The sequence below is a fragment of the Chlamydotis macqueenii genome, chromosome 8, assembly GCF_036417535.1.
Source record: "Chlamydotis macqueenii isolate bChlMac1 chromosome 8, bChlMac1.mat, whole genome shotgun sequence".
Lineage (NCBI taxonomy): Eukaryota > Metazoa > Chordata > Aves > Otidiformes > Otididae > Chlamydotis > Chlamydotis macqueenii.
Genome location: NC_141563.1, coordinates 17,663,099 through 17,687,778, shown reverse-complemented (window position 1 = coordinate 17,687,778; position 24,680 = coordinate 17,663,099). Strand labels below are relative to the sequence as shown.

The following is a 24,680-nucleotide window of genomic DNA, read 5'->3' as shown; positions in this document are numbered from 1 at the left end:
CAATTAACTGTTGCCCTAAGCAAGGCTGATTGGCTGCTGATACCCAGCGGACAACACGACAGAAAGTGAAGCACTGTTGAGAAAGGGGCAGGGAGTTTGGAGATAGACATGGAGAAGGTAAACAGAAGAGGGGGAGAAGATTAAAGTGGAAGACTGAAAGCTGGATGAAAGAAAAGGATGAGAGGATGGAGGAGGAGGCAAGAAAAGTAAGAAACTGTGTAGGAGGGAGTGAACAAGACATGAAGATAGAAGAAAAAGAAGAGGTATGTAGGAATGGCGTGATAGAACTGGGACGGTGAAATGGTGAGGAAATGATATGGAAGAGACATGAACAAGAGATACACAAGCATCTGGAGAGCATAAAATAAAAGAATATACAAAAATGTGTAGCAAGAATATACAGAAATGTGTAGCCCACGTTATGGGCAGCGGAGCATCACATCCTTCCTCAAATCTCCATACCTTACATCTATATCCCAAGACAAATCAATATTCACTGGTTCAGCCACCAATCCATTAACAGATTAACAGATACACTTTAACTCCTGGAAAGGTGTTAATATTTTCTATCCTTTTAACAGTGGTCATAATCTTTACATCACAGTGGTTAAAAATGTAGCATTTTACCCTGTTTAATTCAGATTATAGGTGCAGTCATTGCTTTTAATTTTACTTTTGCACAATAAATAAAGTAGTTGATCATATCTAAGAGTCAGAAACAATTTCCACCTGGTATCCAAGATGATGATACGGTTCATCTGCATATTCATCAAGTGACATGCATGCAAATAAGAAAGTTTTGCTGATTACTTGCCCTACCTCTTTTATTACAGTGAAATTCATAACCATTAGGATCTTCTAACAACAGGTCAGGCTATCTGAACTTAATTCCAGTGAGAATGAAAGGAAACATTCCCACACTCTTATTCAATTATGATCAATTAAGTGTAGAATTTTACATCAAATGGTAAACTTTTCTGTTGCCAAAGTGGTGTATTAGATGCAGAAAAAATAGTAGAAATAAATTATTGCCATTAAAGAGATACCTGAGCTCATTCAAAGAACAGTAAAATTAAGTATCAAGCAGTAACAAAAATATCACCTCTTTCATATATTTTCCCTCTTTTGAGACATGTCATTTGTCATTGGTCACAGTTCCCTATTTATCATTAGAATTTGTATTCAGAAGGCATTCTGCCAGGGTAGAAAGGTAAATAATAGTAATGAAAAATACATGAAAATTACATTCTACCAAATAAGTGATTATGTTGATGTTCTGATATCAAAGTCGTTTAAATCCCAAACAAATAAATCCCTTAATCAACATAAATGGACTCTTGGGAAAGATGAAGACAATTAGGCTATTGTATATTTGGATTAATTTAGAATTAAGAAAATAAATTAGAATTAAGAAAATATTTGTAAGGCTCTTACTTCTTTCAAAGTTCAACAGTTTGCTTATATAGATATAAATATAAATATAAATAATTTGCTTATATAGATATAAATAATTCTACTTCAGAGGTACTGCTGAAAATTGGGCAGGGTGACATCCATTTGTCCACAGTGGGAAAATAATTTTTAAACAACTTCTGGTATCTAATTAAGCTGCATATTAATTTGAGATCCTAGTATGTAAAATGCTATGGGCTTTTAAAAGTAATATTTTAAAAAAAAATCCTTGCTTTTCATGGATTGACAAGTGTTTGGATGAAATCACTTTTTTAGGTCAATAACAGTTTTTACCAAAGCAAATGACTAAGAGCTCCCTTGACCTACAATGATCTGTGGCCTCAGGCAATGCACAGCTCCTTGCGCCACAGTTAACTGATCGCTGACTTCAACAGTCAACAGGGGAAAAGCTGCTTTTGAACAATATGGAAGAAAACCAGAAAATGGCTTACATGAACAGATAGACCTTTCGATTGTTGCATAATTTTGAATGCCTATCAATCACTCCACTTTGTGTCCTCTACATAATCAAAGTACTAACTTTTTATTTGAACACTAATGGAAACTCATTCCTAACTGCCCAGTGCTATTTTGCTAACTACATGCAGTTTCCTTTTTATGTAAAGCCTAATTTGTTGCTTTTTCCTACAATATTTGAAATAATAGAATAATAGATTATTTGCATAATAGATAAAAGGAGAAAAAAAAGCTTAGTTATTTCAGAAACCAAAGTATCAGCAATCAACGATAATAAAGGCAACCATAACTACATCTTGAAAAACATATTCCTTTCAGTTTCAAAGGTAGGAGCAGCTGTATTAGAAAAATCTAAGTGGCAGAAAATAAGAGCTTACAGTGTTTGGAACAAGAAGTGCATGGGTGTAACACCTCTGTTCAGGATTTACACTCTGAACTTCAGCAAGCTACTTCTGTCAGACAGAAGTCCAGAAGTTTCTAGAAACAATGAACTTGTCACATAGAAACAAATTATTTGCTATACAATAAAGATAATATTTACCTGGCTGCATAGGGCTTTATTCATTGAGAAGATACCAAAACTGGAGTGCATCCCATTAACTGTGTGCACAACTACGCTCCATACGACTACACCTACTGTGCATAGGCCGTATTACTGATCTCCGTTTGTGTGGTAAATCCACACTCCTGGGAAGCATTGCACCTACTGAATGTGTGAAGACAGATGGTAAAATATATTTACAGTAGATTCCATCGTATGACAAGAGAAAGATTGTAATTTGCAACTTCTCATGTCATTGGAAGAAGATTGAGCACTACAACTTTAACTATTTGGAGAGCTAAATATCCATTTCTGCCATTGTCATTTTGTATTCTGTGCTAGAAACTATTCAGAGCATCAGGGTATGTCTAAGAAGGACGTCTATTTGGCATACCTCTGCAATGCAGGCACTATTGCTAGACATATTTTTTTTAACATTGTGCTAAATCCTCAGTTATTTTCACTAACGATAATGCAAACTGTACAGTTATATCTTTATCTATATCAAGGAATAATCATTCAGTTACTTTTCCCTTTCTGTGGTGGAACACCTGTTGACTGTTTCATCTACATTCCCATTGTTAACAAACTTTTCCACATTTAATATAGCAGTGGTTGATTTTAACAGCTTTCTAAGCATGACCACAAAGGGGCTGAAAGCCACTTGGCAGCTCTTCATTCTCACGTTACAGAACCAAAATACTAAATGATTGTATAGCCTCTGATATTTTTTGCCCAAGTATTAATTTTATAAGGAACGTTCTCTCCATCAATATTCAACTAGTTTTTATAATCAAGCCATTTCTACTCAACTTATTCATGGATCAGTTTTTTTTCACTTTTAGTCTAATAAGACTATGCTATTTCTGCATAACATTTATTGATAATGAGTTTTTTGCTGCCTGATGATGTCTGACATTTTGAGAAGTCCTGCTACAATACCCTGTAATCCATCCCTTTTCTGACATGCTATTTCATACAGACTGCAGGGCAAACAGGATTCCTGCTGGGATGTGACTTCTGCATTTACATTTAGACAAATGGGTACCACTGTTAATTGTATTATTGGAGTTTTTCACTCAACCTCTGTCTCAGCTCATGCACCAAATGGCTGATGTTTAATTAGCTGGTGATGAGCAACTTGCCCAGATTCAAGCAAAATCTCTGTGACAGGGCACTGCACAAAAATCCAGATGGGTGCATTAGTGATATCAAAACGAAGTTGCTTTAAAGAGCCATTAATATCCCAGAGACAGTCTGGAATTTTCACATTCTGATGTTTTCATGCCTGTAACTAGGACCTTAAATCCAGATGTATGCAGGTAACCAAGAATATGCCATTATCAGCATCAGAATAAAAGCATATTGGGCATAATCTACAACAAACATAAACTCCTTTTCCCACACTCCACATCAACCAGCCACAAGGCAGCTTCACTAAAAGCCACAAAACAACTCAGCCTGACTTAAGGGGACTAAAATCTGACTTAAGGGGAAGCAGTTTGTACAAACCACAGTCCAGCATTATGCTTCTGCAGCCACATACCTTGCAACGCAAAACTTGCCTAAGGCCAGAAAGCACAAGCAGGTATGTCTGCAAAACACTAAGCAGAAATGTTCGCATGTAGTATTTAAAGCCATAGATTCAGAAGAATGATCCTAGCATGACTCATGCAAAACATGCAAAATTCATTTTCTAGACCAAACACTGCAGTGTAAAAGGCAGCAGGAAAGCCAGGAATCATTCAGAGTCATTTGCTACTTTAAAGCTGTGACCTATATCTAGTAGCCAAAGAAAAGACATTAGAAGACAGAGCTTTACAGCAACAGGAGATTATTGGGCACAGTGCAATTACAGCTTCAAAGCAGAATTTAACTCTCCCATCTACACTGTGGATCTCCTTTGTATGTTTTGAACTTGTTCCACTATGAATCTCCCAGTGCTGTCACATGCCATCTATCCAAGAGTGCTATGTGCTGCTCACATGGGAGCTACAGATGAGTCAAAGAGGAAAATTTTGGTCTGACATGATAGGGAAAAAATAATCTTGCACTTGCAAAAAGCTAATGCAAATGTTAATAATTAAGGAGATGCACTTGATATCATTCAGCTATCCAATTTTGCTATATCCTATAATTTTTCTCTTTCATCACATTTCCCAAGGTTTATATGTAGGATACCTTGTTAGGATGCTAGAAAAGATGTTGCCTTGTTGTCTGATGTGGACTTTGTGGGAGCCACCATTTTCTTTTCTCCAAGTAACAGACTATATTAAAGTAGTTGCACCGAAGATTAGAAAGCTTGTTCATGAAATATTTGTAAAAATGTATCTGCCTTATGAACACAACAGTCTTTGAAATGGATGACTGTAAAACAAGAAATGTCCTCTCACTTACTCAGGGCAGATTTATTTATGGAATTACACATGAATTCAATACACACAGCAAATTCCCCTAACCAGGCGTTTTCCTGAGGGACTGGGGGAAAAAAATGAATATATATATATATATACACACACACACACTGCTGCATTTCTGAATTCTGATATGGCAAGTAAAGCAGAACAAAAATCATCTGTCAGTTCCACATAACAGAGCCCAGTTCCCATATGCCACTCTTTCTCCAGAAGAGGATTACTGTTTTAATACGATGAGTTCACATCATCTATTCCACACTCAGTGGGTAAAACAAAATAAGAAACCCCATCTATATAATATGAAAGAGTTAACCCTGATCCATACACACAGTCCCAGAAATGGCCTTTGTGCAGGGAAATTGTGTGGCGACCAGGGGAAAGCAGGTTTTCTTAGACTACTAAGCAACAGTAACTGCAACTGCAGCTGCTGCTGCAGCCTCCAGCCAAAATTTTGCTTGAACAAACCCCCCAGTGCCATTGTCTGACCAGCGGATCTGCACAGCCACAGACCCACCAGCTCTCGGCCAAGTCTTTCCTTCCCAAATTATTTCACCCTGCTTTTGCAAGGGGGTTTATTCAGTGATAAGAGCAGAGGTCCCTGCTCATGTAGTATGCTTTCTGTTCCCACGGAAGCAGTGAAACCATAGCCATTACCTGTGTCCAGCACTTACCAAAGCCTGGGAATAAAGGCAGACTTTGCTGCAGAGGGAACAGAGCACCTGGATAAAGGGATGATGATCTGCAGTCATGTTCTGTACAGCGAAGCTTTGCAAACACACTAGACTGTGCTGGAAAATAATTTCAGATCATGTTTCTAATAACTGTGGCAGCTGCTATCTGCCTGACAAGTGCAAAGAAAGGTGCTTTCTTCACCTAAAGAAGATTCACTGATAATAATTCTTTAGGGGGGCAAGGTTTTGTGTCAAGCTGAGCTCTTAAAAAACAGCTTGGAATCAGCAGGGGCATCCGCTGATGGCCAAGTTTTCTTTTTGTTGAAGGAAGAATAAATCTATCTTCTTTAAAATCTTATTCCAGATGAGTCAGAAGAGACTCCAGATCTATGATTATCTTTTCATTCCCTATGTTCTTTAAATTTTTCCATGAACTTGATTGGTTTTGCTGAAGCAAAGCATAAACAAATAGTTTTATGCTTTATGCTAACATGTTTCCATGACACTTTCCTGTTACAGAGATTGCTTGAAGGTGAGTAGAAAAAGCTGTCAGTGTTAGTGCAGATCCTCTGCACCTGACTATCCTGTACAGATAACAGGCACTCGTAAGTTATGCATCACCACACTTTCTTGTAAGACTATCTTGACTGAAATGGAAAGGAGGCGTTTTCTGATTTTTTTTACCAACATATTTTCCTTTAGGAGATGATATAGATGAGATATTCATTTACACAAAAGCCATTTCACACTGATCTATCAACACTAAGGGAATTTAATGAGGATACAAATGTATGTTATACCCATTTGAAGGCTGCTTATACTTCTAGAGCTACCAAATGAGAATCAATCCCATAATTTCTAATAACTAATTGCCAAAAGAGCTGAATGCAATAGCACTGTGTCTTTCCAGATGTTGATCTGTAGATGAATCCCTTAGTCCAAAAGCCATATCATTGCACTGTCCTGGTTCCAGCTGGGATTGAGTGAATTTTCACCTGAGCTGGGAGAGGAGCTGGAGGCACTTGTGGCTGGGGACCCAGCTGGGATAGGTTACTGATTAGCCAAGAGCTGGGACAGTTTACCCAAATTGACCAAAGGGCTCTTCCATACCCTGTGGCATCATGCTCAGTATACAAAGTGGAGATGGGGTTGAAGGGAGGTTTTGCTGCTTGGGAGGGAGCTGGGGATCAGGGTGCGTGGTGAGCTATTGTACTGCAAATTATGTGCTTAAGTATATTCTGTTATTGGTTTTATTTTCCTCTCCTGCCCCCCCCCCACCTTTTCTTTCCTGATTCTCCTCCCCATCCCACTGGGTGAGAGGTGGTCAGTAAGGGGGGGAGTGAGTGAGCAACTGTGTGGTATTTTAGCTAAACCACAACATACACTCAGCAAGGGATTCTTCCCTTTTTTATCAATATTCATGTGCTTGAAAGAGGACACGCAAGAACCTAAATGTCAGTCTTGAAAAGAGAAGAAATATTCTTACTCCATTATGTTACTTTAGGACATAAGGTTCAAATGACTGTAGCCCTCTCTGGGTACTGCAAGATGAGAGATACAGAGCCTGTCAGGTGCTCCCCTCTGAGGCTGGGGCAGGTAAGGCAGAAGCTAGGAAGACATTGCTGGTAGCAGAACAAGGGTGAAATGGTGAAGTGGCACTTTAACTGTACCTTGGTTACTTACTCTTTAGAAGGTGGTTGCTGTAGGTGAGTCTCAACAGAGAACAACTAAAAGCCCAGAGAGAAGGCTGGAAAATGCACCCTAGCCATGTCCATACTTGCCCATCAGTATTACCTTTAGATTTAGTGCAAGGCAGACCTGCCACGCTCTGGGACCCAGGCATCGATGACCCTTTTCCTCCTTTATTTGACTAGACAGAGGGCAGAAGTTCTTGTCAAAGTCTGTCACTGACAAAAAAAAAGTAATTGCTTCACTTCAGCAAATATAACCTCACCCCTAACTCCCTCTATGAGTAAATTCACAAAATAGTGAGAAACAAAACCAGAGAATTAGCACAACTCTCCCTGCCCTTACAGCAGTCACACAGCTTGCATTGCATCCTTCCCACCAGACACTTGTAGTGAGCATTTGTAGAATAGAGACTAGTTACTACTCTGTGTTTTACTGTGCCTAATTATCACAGGTGCACTCTGAATTGGCCTTTAGGCAGTACAATAATAAAATATAATTAGTATAGGGTTTTTGCCAGTTTCTGAAGTTACGTCATGATGTGAGTTTCTCTGTTCATTTTACCAGAGAAGCACCCTAACCCTCCTGCTCTTCCAGAATGAAGTAATTGTGTGTGAATGGAGGCAGACAAAGCACTCTTCAGTAATTTCTAATGGTGTGTGCTAATGATTTGCATGCCAGATTCATGATTTCAGAACAAGCAAGGCTGATACAGTAAATGCAACTCTAAGTTGCCATTGCTCATTAACCACTCTCCTCAATAATAGCTACATATTGGGCAGTAGCAAAGTCTTGCTATAGCTCCTCAGCTCCTGCTATTTCACTTGGAATAACCCAGCAGTAAGGCTAACAAAAAGGGACTTTTACTTAAAGGGTAGACCACTGATGGATTAGAACCACTACCAGACACCCCCCTCCACCACCCAAAATAATTTCCTGGAATTTGGTGCTGATAGTAAGGCACAAACCTTCTATTCTCACAGCTCCTCTCCTCCCGGCAACCCTCTGGCCACCTCTGCTTCCTGGAGCCTCCTGACCTCTCCTTCACAGGGGTAGCATGGGTCCCCAGTACTCCAGAGTCAGCAGAAACCCTGGAAATCTTTTCTAACAGAGCTGGGGTAAGACTGTGGTATGCCAACACTTGCAACCTGTTGCAGCTCTGAAAAGTCTTTTTAAATTATTTGGAGCTAGACTACAGATTTGCCTTCCACACCGGTCTGCAGGCGTGGAGTATGTTTTTGCTTTTTACCCTCTTATGAAACCTCTTTGCTTGTCTGCTCAGTGCAGAGCACGGATTGGCACATGCTCTGCGGGTAAATGAAAGGAGAACAGCTGGCAAAGAAAAGAGGTTGATAAGAATCTTCACCTACATTGCTATAACACAGTGGCTACAGCAGCCAAAAGATTAGCAACCATCTGAATAAGAACAGCAGGTTATTTCCCATGTTCCCCCCCCCCCAAAAAAAAAAAAAAAGGAGGGAGGGAGGGAAAATAAACGAGGACTGTCTGAGTCAGACTTCTTTCCTTGAACATTAAAGCTAAACACCACAATGAAAGAATAAGCTTGCAGGCACACAACAGCCTTTGCAGACATTATTAATGTGCTACAAAAGAATGAAAATGCTGTCCTGCACAGAGAAGTCTTGCAGGTCTTATCCAGGGTACCTCTCCTTGGCTGTGAACTTTGATTCACAAATAAGATCTCAAAAAACTCCACATTTCTCCATGGAAACAATTGTTCAGGTTAATTCTGCTCTCTTTAAGATCGTAGCAAGAACTGCACCAGATAATTCACAGCTAGAGAAACCACCTGCCCCGGTATTGCACATGGGGGTGAAGAGCTCGGTTTTGCTCACTCCCAGCCACACCACTTCCCCTGACCGGTGCTGAGGCTGGGGCCAGCTGTCATGAGCAATTCGATCTCAAAAAGAGCACACCTGCAAGAGAACCTTGGCTACATAGGAACGCTATTCCTAGGGCCGCTCTACCACTCTGTTTCAGAGACACGTTTCCCAGAAACAGGACAAAAGCCCCGACCCCCCCGCGGAGCCTCCTGAGGCCCCGATGCCAGGGGGGATGCTGTACGCGCACGTTGCCACACCGCTTGCTGCCGCCGAAGCGTCTCTCGGCCCGAGCGCCCCGCCCCGCGGCCTCATCCTCGCCCGCGGCTGCGGGCGCTCGGCGGAGACCGCCGGCACGAAGGAGTTAAGGCGGCGGGGACCCCAGCCGCCCGCACCCTCGCCGCCGAGCAGCTCCTGACGTCAGCCCGCCGCACGGCGCAGGGCGGCCGCGCCCGCCGGCGCAGGGGACGCGGTAGCGGGCGGTGCGGGGCTCGGCGCGGCGGCGGCCGGAGGGAGACCCGCGGCAGGGCGGCTGCCGGCGGCCGGGGGAGTGCGGGGCCGCCGGCCGCAGCACCCGGCAGCATGTCCGCCGCGGAGCGGCCGAAGGGCAGAGTGACCAAGGACAGCGTCACCCTGCTGCCCTGCTTCTACTTCGTGGAGGTGAGTGGCCGCCCCCGCCCCGCGGGGCTGGCGGGGGGCGCGGGGAGCGGAGCGGAGCCTGTCGGCGGGGAGCGGGACCTGGCCTCGGTGCTGTTCCCGCACCCTCTGGCGCAAAATCCCTGCGTGCTGTGCTTTGCCTTACCGAAATGGGCATGGGAGCCCCTCACCAGGAGCAGGCATAAATTAGCCTCTTCTTTGCAGTCCTTCCAAGCGGGAATTGTTTCTAGGAATTGCTCGGAAAATGAAAGGGTTGCTCCACGAAATGATGCTGTGCGCACAGGAACCTCTCCGGAGGAAGACATATTTCAAGGAGGGCTGGCTTCTAGGCAAATGCTGCTTGCCTTCTTTGGTAGAGCAGAAATCACGCTCATGAGGGAATGCTTAGGAAAACAGAAACGTTCTCAAAATGATCATCAGGGGTATGTTTTTACTGACCTCTGGATTATGTGCTTCCTCTAACGGAGCTAAAAATGTCTGGTTTGAAAATGGGATGAGGTTCTCAGCACATCTTAAAGAGCAAAACCTGCTATGGCTGCTCAGCTGGTAGCAGGTGGAGCTGCAGAGGCACTAGCTGCTTGGTGTGGCACTGGGGGGGCATTTAGCCCCCCTGGAAAGCACAGTAGCTGATGTGCTTCTGTGAGATTGTGAGTGCACACAGATTAGGCTTAAGGAAATCGGTGTGATGTGAATTGGCTGAATGGCACAGCAGTAAGAGGGAGGTAAAAATATTTTTATGGATTGAGCAAAGTGGTTTAGGTGACCCCACTCACAGGGAAGTGATTGAGGCACTTTGAGGCAACTTTTGAGTGTAACTTACCTCAGAGAGAGAATGTGAAGAACTTAATGGTAAAATATGGTGTAAGTTTACTATAACCAGTACGCTGAATAAAAGCATAAAATATATACAAGACGTAGTGTATAAAATATTAAAATATAAACATTTGGTGAAATACAAAGCAAAAATTATTTTCTTTCAGGTGCACTTGAAGGGCTTTGGAGGTTCTCTGGGAGGTAGAAGGTGTCAGGTTGAGAAGGGATTTTAGGTAACAGCGGAATGTCTCTGTCCCCTGCGGTCCCTAAGCACCTGGATATGGTCAGGAGCTGACCCAAAGTCAGCTGCACCAACTGGAAGGCTTTGCAGGTTATGTGGAAGCATCAGATGCATCCTGTCAATACAGTTAGACCTGCTCAAGAAAAGCCCTTTGGAAGGTGCTTGCCGTGCCATAGATCTTGGAGTAGCTGTGCATAGGAGCGAGAGGTCAAGCTTGGAGAACCCCCTAAAAGGACAGGGGCTTCCTCACTCTCTGTGCTATCTTTTTTACTTTGGGAATCCAAACAGGAGGGGAGATTGCTGGACCTCAGCCTGGGCATAACTCTAATGGAGGGGACGGTGTAGAGACCCTGCAAGACACAGCAGAACTGTGCTGTTTGGTGGGCTGTGCTTCAGCCTGCAGCAAGATGGGATGAATTACACAGCAGCAGCACAAAAGATGTGCCTGCTGCTCAAAAGAGTTGCCTTATATAATACTAATTGCATACTTATAGTTCCCCTGGAAGCTCCCTGTAGCTGTTACAAGGAATAAAGCAAAGGATTCTGCAAGCAATGAACTTGGGCTGAGCTCTGTGTACAGTCCCCACATGAAGCAGGTGAGTTCTTCCCTCTGGTGTGGACTCTTAAGAGCTTCAGCAAGTCATTTACAGCTAGATCTAGAAAGAAGTGGAGATCTCTTCAACACCCAGCTGCTCTGAGAGGGAGTCAGAGTCATCACTTAAAGAGAATGGTCTCTTAATGAACTTTTAGGATTTCTGTGTTACTTAGGCAGAGGAGCAGAGTTTGGAGCCTGCGAGAGCCCTTCTACACCAGGAATGAGTTCTCATTATTGAACTGCAGACTTATGGCCCCTCTTGAGCTGTTAAACATGTAGGTATTCAATACAAGTAAAAACAACAAAAAAATCAAGAGAAAAAATTGTCCGCAATAAACCTGAGTCTAAACATTGATTAGGAAACTCTTTGGTGAGTTATTAGCCCTCTCTCATTATTTACCAGGAAGATTTGAAAACATTTCCCATACTTTAGTTGAGTACTCAAATCACTTGAGTGAAAGGGTGACAACAATTCATACAATACCTAGAAACACTCACCTTGTGTCACTTGTGTACACCTGCCCTGCATTTACCCACACGCACACTAATTCTAATCAGACTACTGAGAATGCCTTTCTAGAGCTTTGTAGCACAGACTGATGCCAGCACTTCAAAAGCATCACAAAAAGGACATGATGGCTTAGATTCTTCCATTGTTACGGGCTCAAGGAGAACCAAAGACTGAGTTGTACCTCATAAAGAAGGATTTAATCATAGGATAGTTTGAGTTGGAAGGGACCTTTAAAGGCCACCCAGTCCAACCCCCCCTGCAAGGTGCAGGGGCATCTCCAACCAGATCAGGTTGCTCAGAGCCCTGTCCAACCTGGCCCTGAATGTTTCCATGGATGGAGCATCTACCAGCTTTATGGGCAACCTGGGCCAGTGTTTCATGATAATTTAATTGCAGTGAGAAGTTTGTAGGTGGAAGGGATAGAGGAGTCATCCAGTGTGGTTGACTGGCATCACTAGGTAATATGGATTTCCTTTGTAAGAACGAATTAAGTTCCTAATGCAATCCAGCAACAGACAACTACTTAAAAACAAAACTTACCCAATTTATTTAAGGCTCTCTGATCTTTAAAGCTTTTAATTTCATGAATCATGGTTGAATGGATGATGGGAAACAGGCTTTCAACCTCTCTCCTCTGAATGTTGTCAGTTCTTTTATGTTTTGTTTTTTTTTTCTTCTGCCGCTTGTTCACTTTAATTTTCCCTGTCTCATTCATAGAAGACAGCGGTCCCTCTCCACCCTGAATTGCAACAAAAAAAAAAAAAACAAAAGCACATTAAGTTTGCACCTTCAAACAAGAAAATGAGAGTTCACTGTCAACCACTTTGCATCAAGACCTAGGATGTCTAGGCCAAAGGAAAAACAGATTGTTTAGAAAATACATTACAAAAAAAGTGCTGTTTTCTTTTTCTCTCAAACACTAGACAAAAGGAAAGACATGGCAGAAAGGACATTGAGTCAAGGAGGAAGTCAAAATTCCAAAGAGGTATAAAAGAGATGCATTCATGTTATACATGAAATATATTCATGTTATAAATGAAATATACAGTTAAAGAGTGAAAAAATATCTGTAACAATTAATATAATTCAGGCATGCAGATTAAGTAAAGACAAATTCTCTGCTTCAGAAAAACCTGATCTTTAGAAATAGCAGCAGAAAAATACAGTTCTGACCCTCAGGAGTTTCTGCTATTATGATCCTTAAGAATGTGTTATGAATGAGACGAACTCCAGTAAACAAATGTGTTTGGTGGCAGCAACTTTCAGGATGGGATAAAATATGATTTATAGATTGTGTGCAGGCCAACTGATGGTTACCTTAAAAATAAATACTCTGGGCCTGATTTTGGTTTTAGTCTAATTTAAGAATAATTCAAACTAGCAGATTTTACCATCAACAGAGTCAAAACATGAAACCAATATGCCACTCTTAAGATCATTGTTATCACTAGAACTATTCTTCATTTACACAGGAGAAGCAAAAGGCAAATCAGGCTAGAGCTCTGGAACACACAGATATGAAAAGGAAATAAAATGAAGAGATGGAGCTTCTGAAAAACGTGGATGGGTCATTCTCTAAAAACATCAGAGGCAAACAAATAAGCATTATAAAATCTTAACACATTTTCAGCTACGTATTTTCAAGTTTCATGATTCATAAAATAACTTGATGATTTATCCTATGTATCAGAAGAATATTTTAGAGATTATTTTCAAACACCGGTAATACTTCTGTTTAGCAGTGCCTCTGATGCCCACACACTCCTGGGAGCTGAATAGTTTTAGATTGCCTTGTGTATCATGCCTACCTGAAGCACATGGTAATCAGCAGTGCTATGCAATTTGGTCTGGTTTATTCCTAATTATGCCTGTGGCATCTTAGGATTCTGTAGACTGTATGGGTTATCTCAGCTTCATTTGCATAGCTGAGAAGGACAAAACTTGTCATGAAAATTCATAGTCCGGCTGGTCTAGTGGGAATTCATTTTCATGGTAAAAAGTCTACATGCCTCTTGGAGATGCTGAAAATGAGTATTCCTGGAAGAAAGTTTGCTTTTTGTTAATTGACTTTTTTTTTTCAGCATATTCAGAGTATATCGTAAGTATATTCACTTATAGAACCAATACGGATGTCTCACATTTTAATAGGAATCTGGCAAACTTCCAGGGTTATGTAGTTTCTGTTCCTGGCAGAAAGGTCACACATTAAAGGCAGGACAGATTGATGTATTTATTCTTGATCAAAGAAAAAGACTGTCTTCACCCATGCTATCCAACTTCAAAAACTCCTGGTTTAAATCCTGGTTTCACAGAAGTTGCTATGACTTTTGCCTTTGACTTCAGAGGCAGTATTGCTTCATCCTGTGCCCCAGATGTGGGAACGCAAAACGCCAAGATGTTGTCAGTCTGAGTGACTTGATGTACTTACTCTCTAGCTAAATTCTGTTCCTGTGGCACAGCCTTCATCTGTTGGTTGCTTAACTTCCAAGGACTAAAATCAGAGACATTTCAGATAATGTCCCTTGTACAGTTAATTTTTTTCCTTACGGGGTCTTCCAGTCTCTTATGCATACAGATACAAGTAGCTTCTTTTTCAACATTTTTTCCAGAGCACAGCTGGGAGTTAATCGTGGCAGGATTGTTTGGAAACACTTGTTTCAGTCCTGGAAGACTACTTACTTTTCTTGTTCTCCAAAGGAACTGGAATTCTCACCAGCAGAAAGCACAAAATAATAGAATCATAGAACAGTTTGGATTGGAAGGGACCTTCAAAGGCCATCTAGTCCAACCCCCCTGCAAGGAGCAGGGACATCTCCAACCAGATCAGGTTGCTCAGAGCCCTGTCCAACCTGGCCTTGAATGTTTCCAGGGATGGAACATCTATCACCTCTCTGGGCCACCTGTTCCAGTGTTCCATCACCCTCATTGTAAAAAAAATTCTTCCTTATATCCAGTCTGAATCTGCCTCCCTCTGTTTTAAAATCATTACCCCTTGTCCTATCGCAACAGGCCTTGCAGGAGGTCATTGGCTTCCATTGAAATAAGTGCATGTAGAGAATATTTACTGTGTCTCAGCACCAGATGCTTTATTTCCTTTTGTTTCTAGCGTACACTGACAGAGCTAGGTTTGAAACATCAGAAGTTTGTACAGATCATTTGGTAGCTCAGTGCCAGTTCAGTCATATCTGTAATTTTTTTCAGCTATTCAGCCACGCATGACCCACCACATTTTGATCATGCACTTTGTCACCTGCAAGTCATGTATAGGTGTGACTTCAAGAGACAGAAAAAGCCAAGGGAGTGCAGTGGTTAGAATAAAAGTAGAGGGAGATTACGCTATAGGGCTAAATCTTTTTTACTAAGAATAGGATGTTTGGATCTATTGTAAGAGTTAAACTGCACTGCTGTGTCTTGGATGCACAGTGTAGTGACATTTCTCTCTAGATAGGTTTTCTGATATGTTTAAATTAGCCTTAGGGAAAAAAAAACCCCAAACAACAAAAAACCCCAACTGTAGAAGATGAAATTATCCCCGTACTGTGGAAGTAGCATAATACTTTCCAAATACATTGCTTTTTCTCTAAAAAGAGTCAACGATGTGTGAGGGGTGAGGAAGAAGGAGAAATACACTGAACAGTCTGCTCAGGAGATGACCTTGTCATGTGGCTGACTCACAGAGGACAGATGTCAGATTTGGTTATAACAGTGCATTAGAGACCAGCATCCCCAAAATATTAAGGGACTATCTGAGGCCTGAAGAGGCTGCTACACATTCAAAGCAGCTGTATAATTCGTTGGGCAAGTCATCAATGTTACACACTCCGCATCACTTCTGTGCTTATAGAAGAGCCAGCTTTTAGCAGAAGATGAGCGGAAAAGGAGAACAAAAAGGGAGGTGTCAGGCCTGTGCGAAGGCTGTCCTGGGAGAAAAAAAAATGCAAATGCCACATGTTAGATCTCCATCTTGTGTTTGGCTACGTGCTTGGCAAGTGTAGTGTTTGAGTAGTCCATGGTGGAAGAAGGCCCTGCACCCTTTTCAGTCCTGCACCATCCTCCTGACCTCACACCCCAGCAGTAAAAGGAGGCCTGAATATGTTACAAAGTAAAGAAGATTAATTTTTCCAAATTATTACCTCTTCCAGAAGTAGAAAAAAATTTATACCCCTCTCTGATTTTCTTCTGTAACTGTTTAAAATCTGTTACTCTGCAGCCAAAATTAATGAAGAACAGCCTGTTGTGGAATCTTACATACACAGGAGCTGAGCTGCTACAAACATCATATCTTGACTGATGATCATGTCACTTAAAAGTTCAGTTTGTAGGAAAGGAGTTCAGAAGTAGCAAAACAACATGGGAGGAAGCCACTGGAGAAGACTTGGCATCCACAATGTGGTTTTTTTTTCTGTATGTATGGAAACCAGTGTGTTTTAGAGAGTAGAATAAATTTAAGTATTGTGTAGGGAGTGGTAGCTTGTCCCCTAGAGAGGAAACTTCTAGCTAAGGTTTGGTAACTCTCTGACCTGAAAACAACCACTTTATTTTAAGTATTGCTGTTCTTGATTTACCATAACATTGCAGCAGGAGCATAAAAGAATGTGCAATATCCTAAATCTCCTTCTTTGTAGTTCTTAGTTGATTATAACTAATCACTGATTTAATTAGTCAATAATAATAATAAACTGTAATCGTAATATAATGAATCATCAATTACATTTGAAGTCACACTGAAAAGAAATGTATTAATGATGTTTTTTGTGTTATAAAATTTCTGCCTAAGGATTTGCTTTCTATTTAAGCATATATACTTAATTAAATCAAAATATTTTAAAAGCATTTTTAGATTATTTCTGCCTAAGAATATTTTTGGTAAACAATTTTTATTTTGTTGGTTTCTCCCTGCATAGTTGCTGCTTCACATACATTCATAAAAAAAAAAAAAGAAATAAGCACTTTTAGGATTCATGCATTCAGCATGACTGAGATTTCTGAAATAAACAGGGATTTTATCACTGATGTATCAGCTCTATTTTTGGACTTGCACATACTTAGAGGTTTTCTATTACGATTTGGCAAAAGATCAAGAGGTTTGAGGAGTTGCACGAAGATATCTGTTGTATTTCTAAAGCTAGACTCTAATTGGCAGTCACTGAACAATTCAATTAAACTCTAAAATCAATACTGGAAATAAAGATAACTTAATTTTCCAAAATGGTAATGATAATAGATTTCAGTGATACCTGGGATTTGAAATTAAACTGTGAGTTGAAATTAAATCAAATAGTGTTAAATCTATTAGAAAAAAAGACCATTATATCATGTCTCTGCAATTACTTTCCACAAAACTTAGACAACAGTAAGGTAAAAATCCTTTAGAGAAAAGACCAGTTCCTTACAGCTTTGGGCCAGAGGAAACCTGCATCCAGAAAAGGGACAAGAAGCAGCAGAAACTCCAGTTCAGAGAGAAAAATAAAAGCCTTTATACAGATGCAAAATTTAGACTTCTGAGAAGCCTGAATGCCTTCTCTTATAAGCCTGAAGCATTTAAGAATTAAGTTTAGAACATTTTAAAAAATCTACAAACCTGACTTTTAGGTCAAACAAGTCCCCTGCTCTACAGCCATCCTGTGCTTAGTACCATCTCTCAGAAGTCCTCATGACAGCCTAGTTTGCGATGGATTTGAGCTTATGCTTGGTCTTAATCCCAGCCGTGCACCACAGTCTTACTGAGGGTGAAGGTACAGCACTGGTGTAGCTAAGCAGAAGCCGTGGTGAGGAGTCCATGGGCTCTCAAAAACAAGAGAAAATCACAGAATTTGGGCTGATACCATTTGTTCTTCCTGACCTATTTCTGGAAGGTATTCAATCATAGTCATGACCTCAGTATTCATTCCTGTCAGGATGAAAGAGACCTGTCCTCCTCCTATTCTCTCCTTCTGTCTTTTGTGAATCTCACAGCAAAGTACAGCAGGACAACAGCCAGGGCGGCTGAAAGCTGGAGTTGCTGTTAGTAGCTGGCTAAGAATAGGAATACCTTGTCTCCTCCAACCCACCACAGCCCTCTTTTTTTTTTTTTTTTCTTTTTTTTTTTTTCTTCTCATCCATCTGTTGTGCCTTGTCATTTAGACCACGATTTCTTTGGCACAAGGACTGACAATTATGATATATTTTAATAGAATCTTCCACAATGCCAAAGCCTTGCGGTGCTAATACAAGAGTTATTATACAGACAGGCCTTCTCCCAAGCACTTGGCTGGTATTTTTTCCATGAAAAGAAACAATAGTATTCATTACCTCTCTCTTTGAGTCAATCCTGTTTATTTACTTGATTGCTTACAAAGATTCTCTGATTCTCAAAAAACAAGAGACACACCAGAGGCAGCTCCTGTGCTCAGGAACTCCTTGCTTGCTGTGGAGGGGTTGCAGAACGACCTAAGGATCTAAGAATTTCTTGGCCATCCAAGTCTAAAAATTATTTACAAAATATAAAAGATCCAAATAGCATATCAGGCATCCCTTCACCCTTTTTCACAGGTGGGCTAGTCATATTATCTTTATTCTGCATCTCGCTAATCGTGTCTTGACTTCCTCTGAAAGCTACATCCATACTGCTTCTCTCTTTTCTGCCTATCTTATACGGGCAGGTAAAACTAATCAATTCCACAGCCTTTGTATTTGCATCCAATCTCAAGGAAAATCACTCAAATCATTCTGGCCAGTACACTGAGCAGTGACTTCAGTATTCAACTATAATTACAAGAAAAGCATTTCATTTTCCCCCCACTTAGCCTGACAGAAATATAGCCCAGGCTAATCACTTCTGTAACCCGTATTTGAAGAGTGTCTGCTGGTAGCCACCACCACAGCCCAATACAACACCACCACAGGGTCTGGATGTGAGTTCATTCTAAGACATAAAGCCTGTACTGCATTTTAGCAATCCATAACTGCAACCTACAAAACAGGTTCAGACATTTGAGTATGTGACACTCCATGGTGGCACTCTCATAAAGCCCATGGATTTTAAGATGTTATTTCCCTGGAGATAAATATGGACTCTGCTTAGTTAAGTGCTGACAAATAGAAGAGCTAGATATATAACTGCCAGTGTACACTTTTAGAGAAAGGGAATTTATAGAAGCTACTAATTCCCAAAGAGTTTTGAATCATGTATGTATCCAGTTGCGTACTCTTTCAAGGTACGAGAGAATCTGGAGGGTCTATGTGTGCTTATTTGTTGCTTTGCTTTTGGTTTGAGCCTCACTGTCTCCATGGTGTCATTTAAGAAACCGTCAATATCTGGTTGCTACTGACTTGCCTGCAGAGAGAATGTGGTTTTAGTGAAGCTTTGACTATTTGGACATCTCCAAGGGGAGGGAGCATCTTAATTTAGAAATTTAGGGCTCTGCAGAGACCCTGTGGAATAGTAAATTTAAAGGCCCTACTTTTTAATTCAAGAGTAAGCAGTTCAGTGTTCCCTTCAGAACAACAGGGTGTGTGCCTGGTGGAAGGCTAGAGACAAAAGTCCGTGCCCCAGATGCTGAGCTGTCCAAAGGACAACCTCATGCTATATAGGGTTCCATCCACGCCAATGAGATTTTCTTACTAAGGCTTCACCTTCCAGTACCCCATTTGCAAGACCTCTGCTGCCATCCCAGACCTGTGTTCCAGCATTACAGAGGTGCAGTGTGAGGGAGTTACAGGTGTAGGGTAAGAGGTGGGGCATATGCTGGTACTGGAGACCTCCAGGCTGTAAACAACATGCCCAATGATCAAATAAAGAAATGCAGAACTGCTGCTGGCAAAACTGATTTTAGGGGTAACAAAGAGTACAAAGAACAAGCATCCAGCATATGTGAACCATGCCACACATAGTAAATTGGGATGTAATGTGAAAAGACAGACCAAAAGAGAAAAAGCAAGGTGTAAAATGAACCCAAGTGGTTCCTAGAGTGAGGAAGAATCATCAACATCATACTGCTCCTGACAAAGGATTTGATATGCCTATACTAGAGCCATAAATAGCTCATTTTTATACAGAATAACTACTTGTTTCTACTAGATATAGATAAAAAAAATAATGTGGAGTTATACCATACAAAGATATGTGAAAGTAAAATGAATTGGGCATAGCCTGATTTCTAAGATCATTAGAAAAACTGCTGTTACAATTAAACTAAATAAAAATAAAGGTCCAGGCAGATCAAGACAAGTACAGACAAAGCATGTTTGACAAGCCCTTGCAAACTCAGTACAAAATGTGTGGGATGTTAGTAGCAATGACAAGACTGTATTTAGTGGGCTGCAGCTCTACAGGTTCCTCTTTTCTTTTCATGCATTCAAAGCCATGGAAAACTAATCATAGGGAAATGTAACAGAAGCATTTCCATCTACCTGGGGGTGCCTCAGCAAGTTTGGGCCTGGTGGTTAATGGGTAGCTAACTTGTGGGGTTTGGGCAGGACCAGCTTAGCTTCCATGCATAGACTATGTCATATAACCAGTAACAAATTGTGCTGGCACTGTGGGTCCTGGATAATCTTAATCCTCACAAGTAAACCAGGAGCACTCCAGAATGGCCTCAGGACGAATCACAGCATATCCCACGGCAGATTGATGGGCACCCTGAAGAACTGTTTTCTCCCACCTCTGAACTCCTCTCACAGCCATCTCCTTTCAGTTCTCTGTAGTATGTGATATGTGTCTTGTGGCTTTTGGCCAGAAGGAAGATTTGTTATATATACCATCAGTTCAGAGAAGTTATTGAGCTACCAAATACTCTTTTGGTTTGTCCTGCACTACGTAATGAAAAGGAGGTTTTCGCCTTTTATTTTTCTCCTTACAAGATCTCTAGGTGTTTACATCCTTGTTAAGCTCTTGGGAATAAAGATCATATTTTCTCATGCTTGGACAATTCCTAGCTCAATACAGCCAAATCTTTTTAAAATGTTAATAACATTATTGTTAATAGCAAAGTCTTATGGCTTAATAAACGCTCTTAACTTACAGTTTAAGAAAATAACAGGAGGAAAAAGAAAAAAAATCTTTAAAAAAAAAATAAACAAACCCCAAGTCAAACCTTTTCAGCAGCTGTGCTGATTATGGTCCTGACTTTAAGACTCTAAGCCAAACAGAGTTTGACCACTTGGGTCAAACTCTACATTTACAGGTCTAAATTACAAGCTAAACAGGGATCTTTCTCCACTAGCCAACCAAGGAAGTAAGAGTATAAAGACTTATTAGTCAAGATACGTGAACTGAGGTTAGGGGTTTTATTATTCTAATTAAGAACTGGAAAATTCCTATTCCACTTTGTAATTAAAACAATGCACATTCTACCATCTAATTATATTTGACATTTTCAAGGTGTTGGGAGCTGAAGTATATAATTACTGAACTACTGCTGCCTTAAGCAGAACACTCCATAAATATTCATATATTAAATAGCCAGTTATACTATTTAGAAGATTTTAGAAACATTTGCTTTTTTTTTTAGAAATGTTAGACTTTCAGAAGATGCATTTTATATTTGTATTTTAAAAAGGATAGGAAGAAAAATGTCCTGTGGGATCTGACATACTGTATATAGCAAATTGACTATAAAGCTATTCATTAGTATTGTAAGCAGTTATGTTGAAGATTCATAATCCTTTAGAAAAATTTCTTTTCTTTTAGCAGAATGGGTAATTACAGTCAGAAATAATATGGGAGTCCTGTAGTGAAGTCATAAGACAGTAAAATGCAATTCTTAGGGTTCCTTGATTTTGTAATTAACAATAAAATTATAGCTTACATATAGTAGTTTAAAAAAAAAAGTTATTCACATCTTTTATTTTAGTGTCTCACAATAAAAGATCACTTCATATACCACCTGTTTTTGATAGTTCAGTATTGGCATTTAAAACAGTTGCCTGCCGAAGAATACCATCATCAAACTAGAGGTGGACTTGCAGGTAATCCAGAACCTGTTGTTCAAGGAGAGGCTTTCCTTTCCTTGATGTTTTTTTCCTGACAATACACAATGAAGATGAAGCTTTGAGTACAAAGTGTTCCATGAGTCTGCCTGCTCTGTGTTTCCATTCTAGGAAATGAACCTTTGGGGACATCTAGATGGAAGGGCTTAATTTCTGAAAAGAAAGGCAATAGGCACTTTGTCTATTTTTTCCATTTAGCTCATTGGCATAGGTTTGTGTCCTGTTACGAGACGCTTTGCCCCATGGGACCTGGACGCTGGCTAAGGCATTAGGTATGCCTTTCAAATCGTTAATAATAAAAGACATCGCAAACGTTTCAAGAGTTAAACGCTGTGTGGAAGCGAAGTTGCAATATGTGTGAGTTCAAATGGTGTGCAAAATTTCAGTGTCCCAGCAAGAGCAGCAGAGACTCAGTGTAAACTCCCCACACACCAATGCAGCGTGCACTGTGCCAGCCTTCTCGTCAGGACGTCCCTTATCCCAAACAGCTCCACAGCCTCTGTGCAGGCAGGCGTGGAGAGAAGGGCACCTAGTTCCACAAGCATCTTAATTATTCCCAGAGTATGAAGACTTCAGGGAAGTCCTCTTTCATCCCTGCACATCTGTACAATGACTAGAAGCAGTCTAGCCCATGTTGACTAATCGTGCATGCCTGCGTTATAGACAATCTAGGACTGCATCCAGCAGGAAATGAGACGTAGTGTTATAGAATGCATCCAGCTAAAGAATTGGATATTTTCCTGTGATGGGTGAGAAGCAGGACCCAGTTTAGTAACATTGTATATAATTTTTCCATACATATTATATGTCACCTTATATAATAGTTATATATTATGTATTCACATAATATATATTACATATGGTGTATGTTATGTGCTATCTCTAATATGTATGTGTAATATAGTATGAGAGTGCAAATATACATACATGTTTGGGTTATATACACACACACACACACACTACTTACTGAAGCAAACTTATAAATGCCTGGTGTTTGTAATGCTCATAATACACATACCCTTGGCACATTACACATTGTAATGCCAATACACATACCCTCCCTTTCTACAAAATCACAGCCTGTATACTGCGTGACACTACAGTGCAACCAGCTTGAACACAGATAACCAGCCAGGCAGAATACTTCCATCTCCGCCTTCTGCAGAATTTGCTTAGAACACTTTGAAGATACAACTCACCCTCTTCAAATCTGTCCTTCAGCACATCAAAGATAAGCTGTTATTTTCAAACAAAAACTAAGTCATATTAAAAAAAATGCTTCAGTGAAGTTTAGCTAGAACTCTCCTTCTTTAACCACCCAGAATTACATTTTATGCACAAAACGTCTACGTTTAGAAGCCCAGTGTTTAAAATCTGAAAATGGCCAGCTAATGCAAGAAATGCATTTTCCCTCTGCCATATATAGCAGGTTTTATTCATCATTTTTCCAATAGACATATTTATCCAGTTTTACCTCTGCCATTGTAGAATGGAATGAATGACATTGATTTTAAGCAATCAATTATTTTTGTAAATCTGCCCTGAACATTGCAAGAATAATATAATCTAAGTATGCCTGAAATTATGTTAGGGCAATCCCTGTTTCTCATAAAGTGAGGTGCTTGATGTAAAAGAGAAAAGTGGGGTTTTTTTAAGAGATGTGATATAGCCTTATTGATTTTTTTATGATTGTATCTGTCTAAATGAATCTAGTAGTTGCAAGCTTTTACTTTTCAGCTGCAGTTAACAATGAGGAAAACGTAATGTGATAGCCATTTTAAAAAGAAAAAAATAAAAGGAAGCAGATAGGCAGTTCACATCATATTATCCACAGATACCTTCACTGCAGTAGAGACACAGGGAGGGGATCATTGCATCTCAGTGCAGGAGCAGGCAGTTGTTCTAATGTTACCTTGTTCAGTGAGGACTCTGGGAAATAACAAACAAAAAAAGTTTCTGAGCATTTACTAAGAATGATCACACGCTGCTGGTCACCTCCCCACGCTGGGGGCAAGACCCTCTGTTCACATATAAACCAATGGCTTCAAAATGCCTTTTTCCTATTTCTTCTCTTGAAAGACTTCCTTCCACAGAGGTTTACTGATTGAATCTGTGCTTTCAGGAGCTGGTGGCAAAGTGGGGTGAATTTATCCCCAGAGGGCCCAACTTCACTCTTAATAAATTACTGGAAGTAATTGCAAAGGGTAGAATCACTAAATACCTAGAGGATTAAATAATTGTGAACCACAGTCATGGTTCTACACAGATTGAGTCTTGCCAAATTTAATTGCTTTTTTGATAGAATTACAAGATGAATGTGTGAAAGCAGAACACTATATTATCACATATTTAGATTCTGGGGAAGCACTCTGTAATGTTTTTCATTAACTGTTACTTTGAAACTTAATGCAAACTAGCTTTGGTGTAAACACTGTCATATGCATGACAGAGAATTGCTAAAGGACCAGAAAGGGTGGTGATGAACAGCAGAACACTGAGGCTCCACATGGGAAACTGCAGTCTGGGTACTTCCTTTAAAAAAAAAATAAAATCAAAGTTTGTCTATTAAAGGTTCATAGATGAAAAGGCTAAATTATGTGGGCTGAAGATTGGATTGGGTGTTCTGACTAGCTTGGTAGACAACAGGTCAACTGAACAGGTCTCTCATCTTTGGAGAATTAATTATTTAAATACGGTAAACTGTATATGACAAGGAGCAGTGAGACGTAAATAGCAAACAACACAAAGATTTGTTAACAGAAAGCATTGCCATTCCATTTCCAAACAGTAATTTGTTGCTTTCTTC

General features: G+C 40.3%; 1 protein-coding gene across 1 annotated transcript in view; it reads right to left on the bottom strand.

The window, feature by feature from the left end:
* The window catches only part of PLPPR5 (phospholipid phosphatase related 5), a 205,873-nt gene that overhangs the window by 92,486 nt on the left and 88,707 nt on the right, over positions 1-24,680 (bottom strand). Inside the window, exons 10-12 of the mRNA XM_086752913.1 lie at positions 23,713-23,803; positions 13,714-13,942; positions 12,446-12,644 (exon numbers count right to left, since the gene is read on the bottom strand). The gene's annotated coding sequence lies outside the window, so the exon portion shown is untranslated. The remainder of the gene's footprint in view (positions 1-12,445; positions 12,645-13,713; positions 13,943-23,712; positions 23,804-24,680) is intronic.